The sequence below is a fragment of the Herpailurus yagouaroundi genome, unplaced genomic scaffold (assembly GCF_014898765.1).
Source record: "Herpailurus yagouaroundi ecotype Mexico unplaced genomic scaffold, PumYag 77, whole genome shotgun sequence".
Classification (NCBI taxonomy): domain Eukaryota; kingdom Metazoa; phylum Chordata; class Mammalia; order Carnivora; family Felidae; genus Herpailurus; species Herpailurus yagouaroundi.
In genome coordinates, this window is record NW_024412388.1 from 4,503,932 (window position 1) to 4,521,603 (window position 17,672).

The following is a 17,672-nucleotide window of genomic DNA, read 5'->3' on the forward strand; positions in this document are numbered from 1 at the left end:
ATCCTGACACTTGTTACTCTGTTGTATTTTATTTTTCTTTCCATGGTAGTCGTCCTAGTGGGTGTGAATTGGTTCTGACTTGGCTTCTCTGTGGCTTTCTTCGATTCCTCCTTCTCTTTTCTGCTTTTATAGTTCTTTCTTTCTTTCTTTCTTTCTTTCTTTCTGCTCAGTCTCCAATCCAATCACTTCATCAATGTTAGCATTGCCCAGGGCTGCATCCAAGGTGTCTCACCCTGAATATTCACAAACTCCATATATTCGTTACTCTATATATTCACGTACCCAAATACTCTATATAACTCATATGGTTCATATAGCCACATATTCATGTAACTCATATAGTTCATGTACTCATATACTCCACGTAACTCTGATGACTATCATCTGAATAACGATAATGAATTAATTTTAAAATAGGAACTGTGGCTTTTAAAAACAATGCGTTTTCAAAACAGGTACTCCATATATGTTTTGAAAAATCAGGTCATACAGGAAGGTTCATGGTGAGAGGTCTCCTTCCCATCCCTGTCTCCCAGGTCCCCAGGTCTTTATCTCCGAGGTAACCCCGTTACGGGTTTCCTTGTAGGACTCCAAAGTGTGCTTGGCATTCACGAGCATTTATAAATACCCACACGCCCCCTGCTTTTTTTTTTAAACAAATGGTAACACCTTGTTCTGCACCTGGATTTTTTCACTTTGTAATATATCTTGGCAATTGTTCCCTATCAGTACCTGGAGAGCGGCCTCATACATCTTCATGGCATACTAGCACTGCTCCAACTCCCCCCGCCCCACCCCAGTACCCGGGACGACAGAAACACATAGGCAGCAGCAAGGACACATTTTATTTGAAATCTTCAGTTTTATTTGCGTTTCATGCCAATTTTTTTGTTCTGCTTCCTAATGCATCTGTGCTTATTTTAATATAACGATCATATTTTAAAACAGATGCTCGAGAAAGATGGACTTGTTTATTCTGAGATTTATACACCTCGGCAGGCGCATGTAGCCGGTTGGACACATAAACATGACATTGTGAGATCATCACAGTGATACTGTGAGGCAGGCAGGGCGGGGACGATCGGGCCCCTCCTGCAGATGAGGGGGGCCCTCAGCAACGTCGAGACACCTGCCAGGCAACAGCGTGCATGGGCAGAGCCAGGAGGCCACCAGCACCTGCTGACATATCATGCTGCCTCTCAGGACACGGATGAGAGAAGAGAGGAAGGAAACCAGGATCTTAAAAGACAAAAGTACATCAGGGTTTACACTGAAGGGATACTTGCATAACATGTTTTGGATGAAAGGCCTGGAGAATGTAGCCCCAGCTAACAGGGCAGGAAAGGAGACCAGTGCTCTTCTGCATTAAGAAGCACCAACGTATTGGGGGCGCCTGGGTGACTCAGTCCGTGAAGTGTCCAACTGCGGCTCAGGTCATGGTCTTAACGGTTGTAAGTTCAAGCCCCACATCAGGGTTTTTGCTGTCAGCACAGAGCCCGTTTCAGATCCTCACACCCTCTCTCTGTCCACCCCCTGCTGTGCTCTCTCTCTCTCTCTCTCTCTCTCTCAAATATCAATAGACATTTTAAAAAGTAAGTAAATAGGGGCGCCTGGGTGGCGCAGTCGGTTAAGCGTCCGACTTCAACCAGGCCACGATCTCGCGGTCCGTGAGTTCGAGCCCCGCGTCGGGCTCTGTGCTGACAGCTCAGAGCCTGGAGCCTGTTTCCGATTCTGTGTCTCCCTCTCTCTCTGCGCCTCCCCCGGTTCATGCTCTGTCTCTCTCTGTCCCAAAAATAAATAAACGTTGAAAAAAAAAAGTAAGTAAATAAAAAAAAGATTGGTACCTTGAAGCCCTAACCCTTGGTGCCTCAGAATGTGACTATATTTGGAGACAGGACCTTGTAAAGGGTGGTTCTATTAAAATGAGCTCAACAGGGCGGGTCCTAATTGAGTAGGACCGGCTTCCTTCTAAGAAGTGGAAATTGGGACTCACAGAGACACCAAGAATGCTTGTGTGCAGAGGGAAGATCTTGCAAGGGCACACTGGAGGAGACAGCTATCTACAAACCAGAGAGAGAGGCCTCAGGAGGCACGAAACCTGCCGACCCCTGCTCTGTGACATCCAGCCTCCAGAATTGTGAGAAAGTAACTTTCTGTTATGTAAGCCCCACCCTGTCGATGGCACCATGTTATGGCTGCTGGAGCAGATTAGCACAGCATCCACTCAAGGGCTACCTTTCCTGCCTCTCTATGTGAATTTCCTGCCCCCGAAACAATGTGGTTCCTCTGGATAGGGCTGGGCTATTCATTCATTCACTCATTCACTCATTCTTCATTCATTATTTATTGCTCAGGTCCCTGAGCAACGGGATGTGACGAGCCCCTGTTATCCTGGACCTCCCCACTAGTCTCCCGTCTCCAGAACAATCCGCGTTCCAGCTTCCTCCCGGGTGAGACACTATAGGAAGGAGGTGACATGAAAAGTAAAGGAAATGTCCCAGATGGATCCAAATGTTTGTTTGTTTGTGTTTGCTTTCCCATGGAAGTGTCTCTTGTAGATTGCCTCGCTGAACGTGGGTGTGGAGGACAAAGTAGCTGAGGTGGGATCACGGTGCGGCTTCTTCTCACTTCGAAAGTGGTTCAAGGCGCCCAGCTCAGCCAGTTTGGAGGCCGGGAGCTCTGACAACGCTCAGAGCTATTAATTTCCTTGCGTGTGTTTGTGTGTCTCCAGAAACCACCCAGATTCAGAGAGAAGAGCTAGGATCCCCCCGGCACCGGTGAGGATTGTTTCGGCCGCTGGCGGAGGAGACGAGGGGTAAGACAGAACGGCCAACCTGTGGGTCAGCCTCTCTTGCCAACGGGGGTCCCACCAGCTTCCCGGGCCCTTTGTGCCACTGGGTGCCAGAAAGAGCTGGCGTCACCGCAAAGCCCGGCCGTGACTCATCCACCTCCCCAACTTCGCTCTTAAAATGCGCTCTCTGGACTTTTCCAGGAAAGCCTGAGTGGCTCATTGCAGACACCCATCATTAACGTGCCTTTCACGCTTCTTAATTCCCTCCCGGGCTTTAACAATCCTTGCAAACACGAGCAGGGGATTCTTCTCAGAGAAAGACATTCATCATGACCGTACCCAACCTCCGTCTCCAATGCAGGAATTACGGCAATCGCCAGTGGGGAAAGGGAGCCAACAGGTATTTTTAAAGAGGCTCTATCCGCTGGAGGATCGAAAAGAAAATATCCCCTTTGAGCATTTAGTCACACACATCAAAGGAAACAACACTTTCAATCTTCATTTGCATCGTACAGGCATTAGATGTGGTCCAGTTACACTGAGCTCCGCTTGAAAAGGCAGAAGTGCCAGTCCTTTCCAAGCCTTGACGGAGACAGAGAGAAAATGCAGCCAGGCAAATAATATATCACCCTGCCAAGGCATTTTCCATTTTTAAAAGGACAGAACAATTTTACATTATTTCTGGAGCCTCTTTGCAGCAAATATCCCTTGACATTTATTCTAGCACCCTGGCCGGCTGGCCTAAAAGCCTGGCTGCTCTCGGCCTGCTGTTCCTGTGCGCTGGGCACCGCGTTCTGCCTCTTGGGCCTGAAGCTCCAGACGTGAGAAGGGCAAGTGGCCCGGGTTTTTGAGCACAGGCAGGAGGAGGTTGGCTCTGCAGGAGGGGCCTGCGAAGGCTCCAGCCTGGTGGCAAGATCATGGCGTTTCAGGTCACTCGAAGACAGTGAGTGGAGAACCAGCATTCAGGGCCCAGAGCCTCCGGGTTGAAACCCCACAAGGCAGGCTTGGGGTTTGTCACAGATAAAACAATGAAGTGTGCTTGCACTTGACGGGGAGGCCCCTTGGGGAAGTGGAGAACGGCCACCAGTTCTAGAATAATTAGCACCAAATGACTTCTAGTTAGGGTGACAAATGAGCACATTTTCCAGATCCGGAGAATCAGGACTGGGCTATTTATTAGGGGAAATTTTCCCAACCGGTTTTCTCTTCAAAAAAAAAAAAAAAACAAAAAACTTTTTTTAATGTGTATTTATTTTTGAGAGAGTTGGAGCACAAGTGGGGGTGGGGCAGAGAGAGAGGGAGACACAGAATCCGAGGCTCCAGGCTCTGAGTTGTTAGCGCAGAGCCCGACGTGGAGCCCGAACTCACGAACCGGCTCATGACCTGGGCTGAAGTCGGATGCCCAAACGACTGAGCCACCGAGGCGCCCCTTTTTTTCTTTTTTTAAAAAATTTTCTTATGTTTATTTTTATTTTTGAGAGACAGAGTGCAAGTGGGGGAGGGGCAGAGAGAGGAAGACACCAAATCCAAAGCAGGCTCCAGTCTTTGAGCTGTCAGCACAGAGCCCGATGCGGGGCTCGAACTCACAAGCTGTGAGATCGTGACCCGAGCCGAAGTCAGACGCTCAACTGACTGAGCCCCCCAGACGCCCCCAAACTGTTGTTTTCTAAGGTGGTTTGTGGTCCACTCCTCGCCAAGTGTGAGGTCCTTTGTCAGAGGGCGAACTGTGGATTTTATTGTTTCGAATCCTCAGTCCCGGCTGGCCTGAAAAATCTCAGGGTGCTGAATGATTAATTCCAACCTGCCCTAGAAAACGTTAGTCAGCTGGCAAAAGGAAATAGCCCAACACGAAGGCAAAAAGAGCAAATTGACTTTATCTGTGAGTGATTATGTTTGACAAGATGAAAAAGAAAGAAATCTTTTGTCACAGAAGAAAATTGTGCTGTGAGAAAGCTTTGCCCAGGTCTCGAGGCTCTGCTTTACAGTTTGAATTAAAATGGAAGTAACCCCAGCACCGCCCCCCACCCCCAACACCAACAGAGAACAGAGAAACAAAACTTCATTTTCCTACGTTTACTATCGCAGAGTTTTAGAAACCACATCAGGAGTTCCGGGTCTACTCCAGAGCAGTGCTTCCATTAACCAGCAAATTCTCTTTCGAGAAACCTATGTTTGAATTGCTATTTACTACTAAAAGTTTAATTTTTCCTCTAAGTATTTGTCACACATGCAGTCAAATTCTTTGTGGGTGGGAGACCAAGGCAGATGGGACTCCTCTCCAATGAGAAAGAAGACCCAATTTTCACTCTGAAAAGGGCGAAGAGATCAGGACTGTTAGAATCATCCTTCTGATTAACATTTATCTTGTACCCACGGCATCACAGTCTGCTTAGAATCGGAAAGAAGGCGTCGCCGGCAGGGAAACAAACTGTTTTGGCTCAATCTATGACTCAAATTTTACTGCTTACATTTTTTTCCTTCACTAATTAAAAACAAAATTAACCTTCTTTTTTAAAAATTCCAAATACGGGGCTCCTGGGTGGCTCCGTCGGTTGAGCGTCCGACTTCGGCTCAGGTTGTGATCTCTCACGGTTCACGGGTTGGAGCCCCGCGTCGGGCTCTGTGCTGACAGCTCAGAGACTGGAGCCTGCTTTGGATTCGGTGTCTTCCTCTCTCTGCCCCTTCCCTGCTCATGCTGTGTCTCTGTCTTTCAAAAATGAACAAATGTTAAAAAAATTTTAAAAAATTCCAAATGCTTTTTGTCTTTTAAGCAAACTTCTCCCTGATATCCATGAGGTTAACTACCTCAGCTCTTTCAACTCTTTGCCCAAATGTCAATTAAAAAAATTTTGTTGATGTTTATTTATTTTTGAGAGAGAGAGAAAGAGAGAGAGAGAGAGAGAGAGAGAGAGAGAGCAGGGGAGTGGCAGAGAGAGAGGGAGACACAGAATCCGAAGCAGGCTCTAGGCTCCGAGCTGTCAGCACAGAGCCCGATGCGGGGGCTCAAACTCAAGGAGTGTGAGATCATGACCTGAGTGGAAGTCGGACACTAAAGCGACTGAGCCATCCAGGTGCCCCCGAATGTCAATTTTTAAAAATTTATGTATGTATGTATGTATGTACGTATGTAATCTCTACACCCAGCATGGGGCTCAAACCCATAACCCTGAGATCAAGAGTCCCATGCCCCACCGACTGAGCCAGCAGACTCCCCACTCGTCCTGCCAAGGTCAAGTTCACGATGATATCTACCCTGACGCTTTCTGTCAGCACCCTGATCTAACCTGCTGAGCTAATTGGCCTTTGACCTGACCATTTCGATTTCAAACTACATCTCCCCAACTCTGGTCCTCCTGATCCCCTCTGACCTGCTCCACTTTTTTTTTTCTGTACCATTTATGGACTTCTCACATACTATAGACTTTCTTTATTATGTTTATTGCCTTCCCTAGAAGGTGAGCATCAGGAAAGCAGAAATATGTGTTTTCTGTTCAGTGATGTACTTTCATTGCACTGAATGGTGCCTGTCACTTAGTAGGTGCTCAATAAATGTGGAATCACAAGAACAGGAAAGGTTGTCCAAGATTTGGAAATGAGCAAGATTGTCCTTTTAGCAAAACATTGGGCATTGCCTGGGGGACCCTCTGGGGAGGGAGTGATTCTACCGGAGTGAGCACCTTCATAAAAAAAATGTTTATTTTGAGAGGGGGAGAGGGGCAGAGAGAGAGAGAGAGAGAGAGAGAGTCCCAAGCAGGCTCCCCACCATCGGCACAGAGCCCAGTGTGGGGTTCTATTCCACGAACCGTGAGATCATGACCTGAGGCTGAGATCAAGAGTCAGATACTTAACTGACTGAGCCACCCAGGCACCCCTGGAGTGAACACATTTAACTGCCTTTCTGTGGACCTGGTAGGAGCAGAAATCTGTGAGGAATACAGAAGATTCTTACCCGTAGACACAACTGAGTTCTGCCCTCAGGAAAACATGAGACTTCATTGCGCCATAGGATATGAACCACTTTTGCATCTTGGACCACGCATTCCTGCTTGCCTATAAATATACTTCTCTTCTTCAAATTCTTCTTCCAACAGGTGTCAGTATCTTACTGGTTCCCCCATAACCTAAGGAGCTAGAGACAATTCTCGACACGCACTCACTGTATCTTTGTGTGAGGGTCATAATTTTTTTAAAGCTTATTTGTTTTGAGAGAGAGAGAGAGAGAGAGAACTGGGGAAGCCAGAGAGAGAGGGAGACAGAGTATCCCAAGCAGGCTCAGCATTGTCAGCTCAGAGCCTGATGTGGGGCTCGATCTCACGAACCGTGAAATCATGACCTGAGCTGAAACCAAGAGTTGAATGCTTAAGTGACTGAGCCGCCCAGGCGCCCAGAGAGTCATGATTTTTATAAGCTTTTTGAAAATGATGATTAAGAGAGTAAATTATACTCCCAATGCCCTAGGAAACCTTCATCAGTCCCATGGTCTTAGATGCCATTGGATGCTGATTGCTCCCCGATTTGTATCTCCAGCCACAACCTCTCTGTGCCTCACATGCATATATCTGGTCGCCTTCTTGACGTCTCCACCTGGATATCTGATATGCATTTCAGAATTAACATGTCCTAAATGGAAATCTGGATGCCTCTCCTAAACTTGCTTCTCCCCAATCTTTAAGTGGCAACACTTACCAACTCAATTGCTGAGGCCAATATCCTAGGAGCCAAACCTTGGCCCAAAGCACTTCTTTCCTTTATCCTTCACATCCTATGCTTTAGCAAAACCCAAGCAATATCTCTACCTTCAATACATAGTCCAAATCCACCTCTCTCTTAAGTCCCCCATCTTGGTCTATGACCTGCCTCCCGTTTTTGTAAATAAAGTTCATTTGGAACATAGCCATGGCTATTTGTTTAGATATTGTCCATGGTTGCTTTTGCACTGCCACAGCAGGTGTAACAGTTGAGTAGTTATGACAGAGATTACAGGGTTTGCAAAGCTTAAATATTTACTATCTGGTCCTTTATTGAAAAAAAATGTTTTTTTGCTAACCCTTGGACTGAACAATGGCTTCCAAAGATATCAGGTCATAATCCCTGGAACCTGTAAATGTTACCTTATTTTGAAAAAGGATCTTTGCCAGCATGGTTAAGGATCTTGAGATGGATGGGGCGCCTGGGTGGCCCAGTTGGTTAAGTGACCCACTCTTGATTTTGGTTCAGGTTATGATCTCATGGGTTGGGAGTTCAAGCTCTGCATTTGGCTCTGTTCTGACAGCATGGAGCCTGCTTGGGATTCCTTCCCTCTCTTCTCTCTCTCCCTCCTTTTCATGTTCTCTCTGTCTCTCAAAACAAACAAACAAACAAACAAACAAACAAACAAACAAACTTTACAAAAAGGATCTTAAGATGAGTGAGATGGTCCTGGATTATCTGGGTGGTCTCTAAATGCCGTTATAACTGTCCTTTTAAGAGAGAGGCAGAGGGAGATTCTGTTTGTCTGTCTGTCACACACACACACACACACACACACACACATACACACACACACGAACAATGTGGAGATGAGGCAGAGAGAGTTTTGAAGATGCTGGCCTTGAAGATTGGAGTGATGTGGCCATCAGCCAGTTAGAAGCTGGAAGAGGCAAGGAATGGATTTTCCCTGGAGCCTTCAGAGGGAGCACAGCCCTGCCAACACCTTAAATTTGGCCCAATGTAACAGATTTTGGACTTTTAGCCTCCAGAATTGTAAAAGAATAAATTTCTGTTGTTCTAAATCACTAAGGTAATTTGTTACAGCAGCCACAGGAAACTAATACACCTTGTTTGAGCCACCATCAGATCCCGATGTAATAATCGCCTGCTGAGTGTCTCTGCTTCCTCTCTTACCTCCTTAGAGCCTATTCTCCACCTCATGTCAGAGTGATTTATTTATTTAATAAAAAAAATGTTTATTTTTGAGAGACAGAGCACGAGCGGGGGAGGGGCAGAGAGTGAGGGAGACACAGAATCTGAAACAGGCTCCAGGCTCCAAGCTGTGAGCACAGAGCCCAACGCAGGACTTGAACCCACGGGAGATAACGACCTGAGCCGAAGTCAGGACGCCCAACAGACTGAGCCACCCAGGTGCCCCAGAGTGATTTTTTAAAAAACACCACTGAAGTATACTCCCAGCTCAGTACCCTCCATAGACTTTCTAGGACCCTCGAAATAAAGTCCAAACCTTTTACCATGGATTCAAAGTCCTGTGGGATCTGGCCTCAGATTCCTCTTTGGATTCAAGTCCTGCACTCTTCCCGAATGGCCTCATTGCAGTCTCTGTGACACACCAGGCGTGCATTTGCCACGGGGCTTTTGCACCTTCGGTTTCTTCTGCTTGGGATGTTCTTCTACCTGGTAACTGCATGGCTCACTCTTGCTTTCTTCAGGGACATCGCCCTATCTAAAACAGCACCCTCTTGTCCTACTTCATTTTTCTGTAAGCATCTATCATTCTCTAACCTTTGATCATGTATTTGCTTATCATCTGTCTTTCCTCCCTCGGTGCCAGCTCCACGAAGGCAGGGATTTTGTCTGTTTTGTTCACTGCTGTATCCCCACACCTAGAATCAGTAGCTGGTATATCGTAGGCACCCAATAAATATGTGTTGGGTAGATGCACATGGTAAGAAAGACTTAAACCATATCAAATGAAGAGGAAGCCATATTTCTTTTTTCTGTTTTACCCTCAAAGGAAAATTTAGGTAGTATTTAGGTTTCTTGTTATCCTTCCAGAAATGTTTTCTGTACATGCTAGAATATGTGCAATATTCTATGTGCAATAGATGGTATGATTGTGTAGTATGAGAGCAGTATACATCATGCCCTGTGTCTTGCTTTGCTCCAATTCAACAGCTAAGCTGGAGAAACTTACATGGCAGTACCCTTTATTTATTTATTTATTTATTTATTTATTTATTTATTTAGAGCATGAGCACAAGCTGGGGAGAGGGGCAGAGGGAGACAGAGAAGAGAGAGAGAATTCCAAGCAGGCTCCACGCTCAGCATGGCGTCCCTCACGGGGCTCGATCCCACGAAACTGGGATCATGATCTGATATCAAATCAAGAGTGGGACGTCCAACCGACTGAGCCACCTGTACACTGCTATCCCCATCTTTTTAATGGCTGCATAATATCCCACAGCTTAATACTTAAAGAAAAAGAAATTGCTGACTTCATTCGAAAAATGGAGAAGTTCATGACAGTTAAATGCCTGTGAGTCCATGCTGTGTCTATGGGCTCTGGTAGATGGCAGCAGGCTGATTTTTCTTGGGTGCGCCTCAGTGCCCATCAGAGACAACAGTACTGATAGGTAGTCAGCAGCTTTCTCCTTCAGGTGTTTTGACAGGTCACTTTATTTTCAACAACTAATTAAAGTTTCCTTGGAAGACTGAAAGGCAAAATAAATTACAATGGAAAGTGTTGAGGCAAATAAGAAAACAAACAAAACCTAGGAACCTTCCAGATACTCTCACCAGCCTTCAGTGGTGGCAGAGGGTGATGAGCAGCCCTACCGTCTCTATTCGCCTCCTGGAACCATACAAATAGACATTGAATGTGTAAGTGGGGGTTGCAGGGCAGATACTAAGTACTTTCGCCCCTCCCTCCAATTAGACTGCTGCCCACAAGTCCTTGCTCTACAGAGAGTCTGGGGGCCCCACTGGTATCTCGCTGGGGTCCAGAAAGCAGAGGTAGCTTCCTGGTCTCCTAAGTTTGTTAGCTTCTGAAGTCGTTAAGTTCTTTGCGTATGTACCCTACTGAACCAGCAAAGCCTGTCTCTTTAACCATTTCCCTCTTTAAAAAAAAGTAGCCATTTCTTTGATCCTGAGTTCAAATTCAATAACAATGGATTAGGCTGTAATACCAGAAAGCTCAAGAAGGAGGGAAGAGACTTTAGTTTTAATGAATGAATGAATGAATGAATGTAGAAGATTTTATTTTTTACTTAAAAAAATTTTTTTTAATGTTTATTTTTGAAGGGGGGAAGGGGCAGAGAGAGAGGGAGACACAGAATCCGAAGCAGGCTCCAGCTGTCAGCACAGAGCCTGACTCGGGGCTCAAATTCATGAACCGTGAGATCATGACCTGAGCCGAAGTCAGATACTTAACCGACTGAACCACCCAGGCACCCCTAAAAGATTTTATTTTTTATTTTTTTATTAAAAAAAAATTTTTTTTTTCACGTTTATTTACTTTTGAGACAGACGGAGAGAGAGACAGAGCATGAATGGGGGAGGGTCAGAAAGAGGGAGACACAGAATCAGAAGCAGGCTCCAGGCTCTGAGCTGTCAGCTCAGAGCCCGATGCGGGGCTCGAACTCACGGACTGCGAGATCATGACCTGAGCTGAAGTCGGACGCTCGACCGACTGAGCCACCCAGGCGCCCCTAAAAGATTTTATTTTTAAGTAATGTCTACACCCAACGTGGGGCTCGAACGTACAGCTGCAAGATCGAGTCACATGCTCCACCGACTGAGCCAGACAGGTGCCCCAAGACTCTAGTTTTAAAGGGAAAGTCCAGAAAAAACTGGATTGATTTTTTAAGTAGGGCATGAAGATGACAGACATCCTGTCAAAGGCACTTAGCTGTTAAGTCCAAGGAGGGTCCGTGGAGAGCGGGTGCACTCAGGCCTGTTTTATGCAATAGCTGGGTGATGTGGAAAGGTCCCCCCCACCCGCGCCAACTTTTATTTAAATTTTAGTTAGTTGTGGGAAGGTTTTGCAATTAAAGCTGTCGTTTAGATAACATCTCTTGGAACCACTATCACAAGGATAATGTTCTATTCTGGGTTCTAATACTAAAAGGAAAACAAACCCACCAGAAGTGGTGTGGTTGGTCCTTAGCCTTAGACATCTGGTCCCTGCTGACTTGGCTGTACTTAGTAAAGGAAATAAAAAGAAAATGTTCAAAATTTCAACAGATTCTTTGTCCACAGAGCAGGACTCTTATGTTCAAATTACATTTCAAATGAGCTGAAATTTAGCCCTACTAGGCCTAAAGAGCTCATTACGTGTGGACTGACAAGCCTGTACTTTGCTCACCGAGAGCAGACTTTTCCAGATGACAACGGCTGACACTCTGTGCGTGGAGGCAGGCAGGTTGTAGAAAGGAGGAAAGATGGGGGTTTGCAGGATTGGAAAAACAGGATATCTAGGGAAAAAGGTTTGTTCTGCTAAAGCTCACAAGTTTTCATTATGTTTTGTCTTAAAAAGGCAAGGGGGTACGGGGTCTCTTGTATTTTTTCTTACAACTGCTTGCAAAGCTGTAGTGATCTCGAAATAAAAAAAAAATAATTAAAGAGAAAGCAAGGGGAGAAACTTTTTTGGAAGTAGAACTTTAGGACAGTATTACTTTGAACAATGTAGCCCTTCCAAAGCTAAGGAGTCATGGGTAGAAGAACAACTCAACTCTTCCTTGTCCTGGGTTGGGAAAGAGTGAGCAGGAGTCTTTAAGCCTCTGAAGTGGGTTCGGTATATGCTTTCCTGTGTCAAATCCAGTAACTTCCAGTTTAAGGAAGCAAGTCCTGCCACTCTTTTTTTTTTTTTTAATTTATTTATTATTATTTCTTTTGAATTTACACCCAAGTTAGTTAGATATAGTGCAATAATAATTTCAGGAGTAGAATCCAGTGATTCATTCCCTACATAGAACACCCAGTGTTCATCCCAAGAAGTGTCTTCCCTAATGCTCCTTGCCCATTTAGCCCATCCTCCCTCCCACAACCCCTCCAGCAGGCCTCAGTTTGTTCACTATATTTGTCTTTTATGGTTTGTCCCCTTCCCTGGTGTTATATTTTTTGCTTCCCTTCCCTTAGGTTCATCTGTTTTGTGTCTTACATTCCACATATGAGTGAAGTCATGTATTTGTCTTTGACTAATTTTGCTTAGCATAATACATTCTAGTTCTATCCACATTGTTGCAAATGGCAAAATTTCATTCTTTTTGACTGCTAATACTCCATTGTGTGTGTGTGTGTGTGTGTGTGTGTGTGTGTGTATACATACACACACACACACACACACACACACACACATATACATACATACCATAACTGCTTTACCCATTCATCTATCAATGGACATTTGGGCTCTTTCCATACATTGCCTATTGTCGATAGTGCTGCTATAAACATTGGGGTGCATGTGACCCTTCAAAACAGCACACCTGTATCCTTTAGATAAATAACAGTAGTGCAATTGCTGGGTCGTAGGGTAGTTCTATTTTTAATTTTTTGAGGAACATCCATATTGTTTTTTTTTTAATTTTTTTTTTAATGTTTATTTATTTTTGAGACAGAGAGAGACAGAGCATGAACGGGGGAGGGGCAAAGAGAGAGGGAGACACAGAATTAGAAGCAGGCTCCAGGCTCTGAGCCATCAGCCCAGAGCCCGACGCGGGGCTCGAACTCACAGACCACGAGATCGTGACCTGAGTTGAAGTCGGAGGCCCAACCAACTGAGCCACCCAGGCGCCCCCCTCCATATTGTTTTTCAGAGTGGCTGCACCAGTTTGCATTCCCACCAGCGGTGCAAAAGAGATCCTCTTTCTCCACATCCTCGCCAACATCTGTTGTTGCCTTAGTTGTTAATTTTAGCCATTCTGACTGGCGTGAGGTGGTATCTCATTGTGGTTTTGATTGGTCTTTCTGTGATGATGAGTGATATTGAGCATCTTTTCATGTGTCCGTTAGCCATTTGAATGTCTTCTTCCGGAAAAGAGTCTATTCATGTCTTTTGCCCATTTCTTCACTGTATGATTTTTTGGGTGTTGAGTTTGATAAGTTCTTTATAGATTTTGGATACTAATCCTTTATCTGATATGTGCTTTGAAAATATCTTCTCCCATTCTGTTGGTTGCCTTTTAGTTTTGCTGATTGTTTCCTTCACCGTGTGGAAGCTTTTAATTTTGATGAGGTCCCAGTAGTTCATTTTTGCTTTTGTTTCCCTTGCCTCTGGAGACGTGTTGAGTAAGAAGTTGCTGTGGCCGAGGTCAAAGAGGTTTTTGCCTGCTTTCTCCTCTAGGATTTTGATGGCTTCCTGTCTTACATTTAGGTGTTTCATCCATTTTGAGTTTATTTTTATGCATGGTGTAAGAAAGTGGTCCAGTTTCAATCTTCTGCATGTCTCTGTCCAAGCACCATTTGCTGAGGAGACTGTCTTTATTTCATTGGCTATTCTTCTCCTGCTTTGTTAAAGATTAGTTGGCCATATGTTTGTGGGTCCATTTCTGGGCTCTCTATTCAATTCCACTGATCTAAGTGTCTGTTTTTGTGCCAGTACCATACTGTCTTGATGATTACAACTTTGTAATACACCCTGAAGTCTGGAATTGTGATGCCTCCAGCTTTGGTTTTCTTTTTCAAGATTTCTTTGGCTATTCGGGGTCTTTTCTGGTTCCACACAAGTTTTAGGATTGTTTGTTGTGGCTCTATGAAGACTCCTGGTGTTATTTTGATAGGGATTGCATTGAATATGTAGATTGCTTTGGGTGTGTTGACATTTTGACAATATTTGTTCTTCCTATCCATGAGCATGGAATATTTTTCCATTTTTTAGTGTCTTCTTCAATTTCTTTCATAAGCTTTCTATAGTTTTCAGTGTATGGATTTTCCTCCTCTTTGGTTGGGTTTATTCCTAGGTATTTTATGGTTTTTGGTGCAATTGTAAATGGGATCGATTCCTTGATTTCTCTTTCTGCTGCTTCATTATTGGTGTATAGAAATGCAACCAATTTCTGTGCATTGATTTTATATCCTGAGACTTTGATGAATTTATGGATCTGTTCTAGCAGCTTTTCGGTGGACTCTTTTGGGTTTTCCATATAGAGTATCATGTTGTCTGCAAAGAGTGAAAGTTTGACTTCCTGCTTGCCAATTTGGATGTCTTTTATTTCTTTTTGTCGTCTGAGTCCTGATGCTAGGACTTCCAATACTATGTTCAAGTCCTGGCACTCTTATCTTCATCACCTGTCACGATACACAATCACTGTAATTATGCTGACCAGGAAAGAACACTCTTTTAGAATGATTTTTGAGATGAGAAAGCGATCATTTAATATTCCCCTTATTTACCTATGTTCATCTGTTCCTGGACAGTAGAATTCTTTCCTTGAAGAACATTGGGGCCAAAATGGGCAAGGATTCATAGGGTAGGGTGTCCAGCATTTCTCCCGACTCGTCTCCTTTATAAATGGGCTCATTTAGCCACTTTCTAAATGGCTTCCCGGACTGGAAATGCCCACCTCTTGGTAACCTCTCAAGCAAAGACAAACACCAGCTGTTATGGACTGAATATTTTTGTCCCTCCCCACCCCCCAGTTTGTATGTTGGAGCCTGCCAGTCATGTGATGGTATTAAGATGTGGGGCTATGGGGAGATGATGAGGATTGGATGAAGCTATGAAGGTGGGGCCCCATGATGGCATTAGTGCCCTTTTAAGAGTCATGAGGGGACTTGCTTCCCCTCTCTGGTTTCCACAGTGGGAGGAGGCACCCTGATCTCAGACCTCTAATCTGTGGGAAATCAATTTCAGTTGTTACAAGCCACTGTTCCTGGTCCCTTGTTACAGCAGCCTGAACTCACCTAGACAACAGCACAGCCAACCAGCCACAGCCTACCCCCAACATCTCATCCTCTGGGCCAGCCGTTCTCAAACCCATTGATCTCGGATCTCTTTACACTCTGAAAAATTATGAAGGACCCCAAAGAGCTTTTTGTTTGTGATACGTTTATTTATCACGTATATACTCTACAGCAATTTAAAAAAAATTTATGAGCTCATTAAAAAAAAAAAGATTACATGTTAACATATATATTTTTTAGTAACTAAGTTTTCCAAAATGAAAAAGTTAGTGATAAGAGCAGCATTGTTTTATGGTTCTGCAAATCTCTTTAATATGTCACTTAATAAGAGACAACTAGATTCTCCTAGCTGCTTCTGCCCTCAGTCTGTTTTGACGTCATGACTTTCTGGAAAACTCCACCGTACATGCGTAAGAGACTGACGTAGTATTGTTAGGAAGACAGTTTTGACCTCATCGACCCACAGAAAGAGTCCCGAGGATCCCCTCACTTCCCCAGGTTTCCAGGTTGCACTTTGAAAACTGCCATTTCTGCCCGAGTCTAAGAAGCTTCCCCACAGGTGCTTTCTGCTATGACAGCCTTGCTTATTTCAAGTTCTGGTGACATTCATGACCTCCGTGTCGTCCCCACTGCAGCTTGACTTGTGACCTGTTGTTTGTGTTTGTTAGCCCCTGCTAGGCTGCGAGACCTGTGGAGGGAGACGCTCAACTTCATTCACCTTTACATCCTCAGAACCTAACAGTGTCTGGCCTTCATTAGGCACTGGATAAAATCCTGTTTTAATTTCAATACATGTTTCAATTATAAAAGCTGTATAGTTAGGACCATGTTATAGATAACAGAGACAATTAAAAAACAACCCCATTCCTCATCACCTGAATGTTATTTCTTTAGTGTATTTTGTATTAACCTTTAACAAAATCCAGTTTTTTTTTTTTTAACTAGAAACACATCATATGATAAATGAACAGTTTCCCCCTCACCTAGCAATGGGTAAGCTATTCTGAGGTCTGTGACTACCATAATGCTCCATTGTGTGGATATAAAACAATGTACTTACTAAATACCCAACATTATTAGCATGTTTAGGATGCTTCCAAGTTTTTGTTGTAATAAATACAGTGATCCTATGAAGAATACCTTCACACATATAGCTTTTTTGGCATTTAGTGTTATTTCCTTAGAATAGATTCCCAGAAGTAAGATTACTGGGTCAACAGATGCAGACGTTTTTTATGGCTTTTAATACGTACAGTAAAATTGCTTTTCAAAAGGGTTATACTAATTTTCAATGCCACCAGCACTTTTAAGGACGTTTCACTACTCAAATTGTCAACATAGGTACTATTAAGAATGCCGATCGATAAAATATTGCACCCTAGTTGTTAAATTTTTACATTTTTTTTGAGGTTCATAAAATTAAGGTTTGTTGAAGAACGAGTGTCTAATACAAAGCATTCTTTTGGGACATCTTTATTCCTGGCAAACTTAAATTTTTACTTGTGAACACCACAAGAACGCATGTTAGGCTTGGCACAGAATTCACTTTGGCAGTCAAATCCGAACGTCAAAATTCTCGAACGAGGACCTTTCGCTGATTCTGCTAGTCGTCTTCAACGGTAGGAAGGGGAAAAAAACCTAACATCTGAGGAATGAAATGTTCCCACTGCAAGCCACGCAAGATCCACACAGAGGGGTTGGAGCTCTGCTTTCCATTCAACTTTTCTTCCTTTTTCTCTTAAACTTGGAGGGCTCAGCCCTTTCTTTGTTTCCGGTATCACCTGCCCACGTGCGCCAGTGCCGATTTCCCTGGGAGGGGGCACTCCGGACCCCGCCACCCCCGGTGGCGCCGGTCCCCCGCGTGCGCACAGCCCTCCGGAGCGGCCGCGGCGGCGCGCGTGTCCCCCGCGGGGTGCTCCTGACCTGTTTCCAGGCTGGCCTCCCACCCCGCACGCAGCGCGGGCGCTGGAACATTCGCTGCGAAGAACCACGACCCTGCACCCAGGACCGAAGGAAACTTGGCCTGCCTCGCCCTCCGGGCGGGCGCGCCGCGGCGTAGCGCTCCTCCAAGGTTTCCTTCGGCGGCCTCATCCTGGGACAGGCAGTTATGAGTCATCGGCTCTGTGGGTCACATGGCCAACGTGACCAAAATAAAGTTTCAGTATTTTAAGCCGCCAGAAAGGGGGACAACGGAGCGCACCGGGGGTGGGGAACGGAAGGCGGGCACCGGCGGGCACGGGCGGACCGGGCACCCGCGCGAGGGGCC

At 44.9% G+C, this 17,672-nt stretch overlaps 1 long non-coding RNA gene across 3 annotated transcripts; it reads left to right on the forward strand.

Annotated features, from left to right (window-relative positions):
• Window positions 1-848: 848 nt before the first annotated feature.
• LOC121020127 (uncharacterized) lies at window positions 849-15,485 on the forward strand. 3 transcript variants are annotated; one of them, XR_005785966.1, is made up of 5 exons: window positions 849-1,253; window positions 1,996-2,137; window positions 2,355-2,450; window positions 2,732-2,815; window positions 15,393-15,485. It is a non-coding gene; the product is annotated as an uncharacterized LOC121020127 (long non-coding RNA). The 3 variants fall into 3 exon arrangements; XR_005785961.1 differs by lacking the exon at window positions 15,393-15,485 and having other exon boundaries at window positions 2,732-4,069; XR_005785972.1 differs by lacking the exon at window positions 15,393-15,485 and having other exon boundaries at window positions 2,021-2,137; window positions 2,732-4,069.
• The last annotated feature ends 2,187 nt before the right edge of the window (window positions 15,486-17,672 follow it).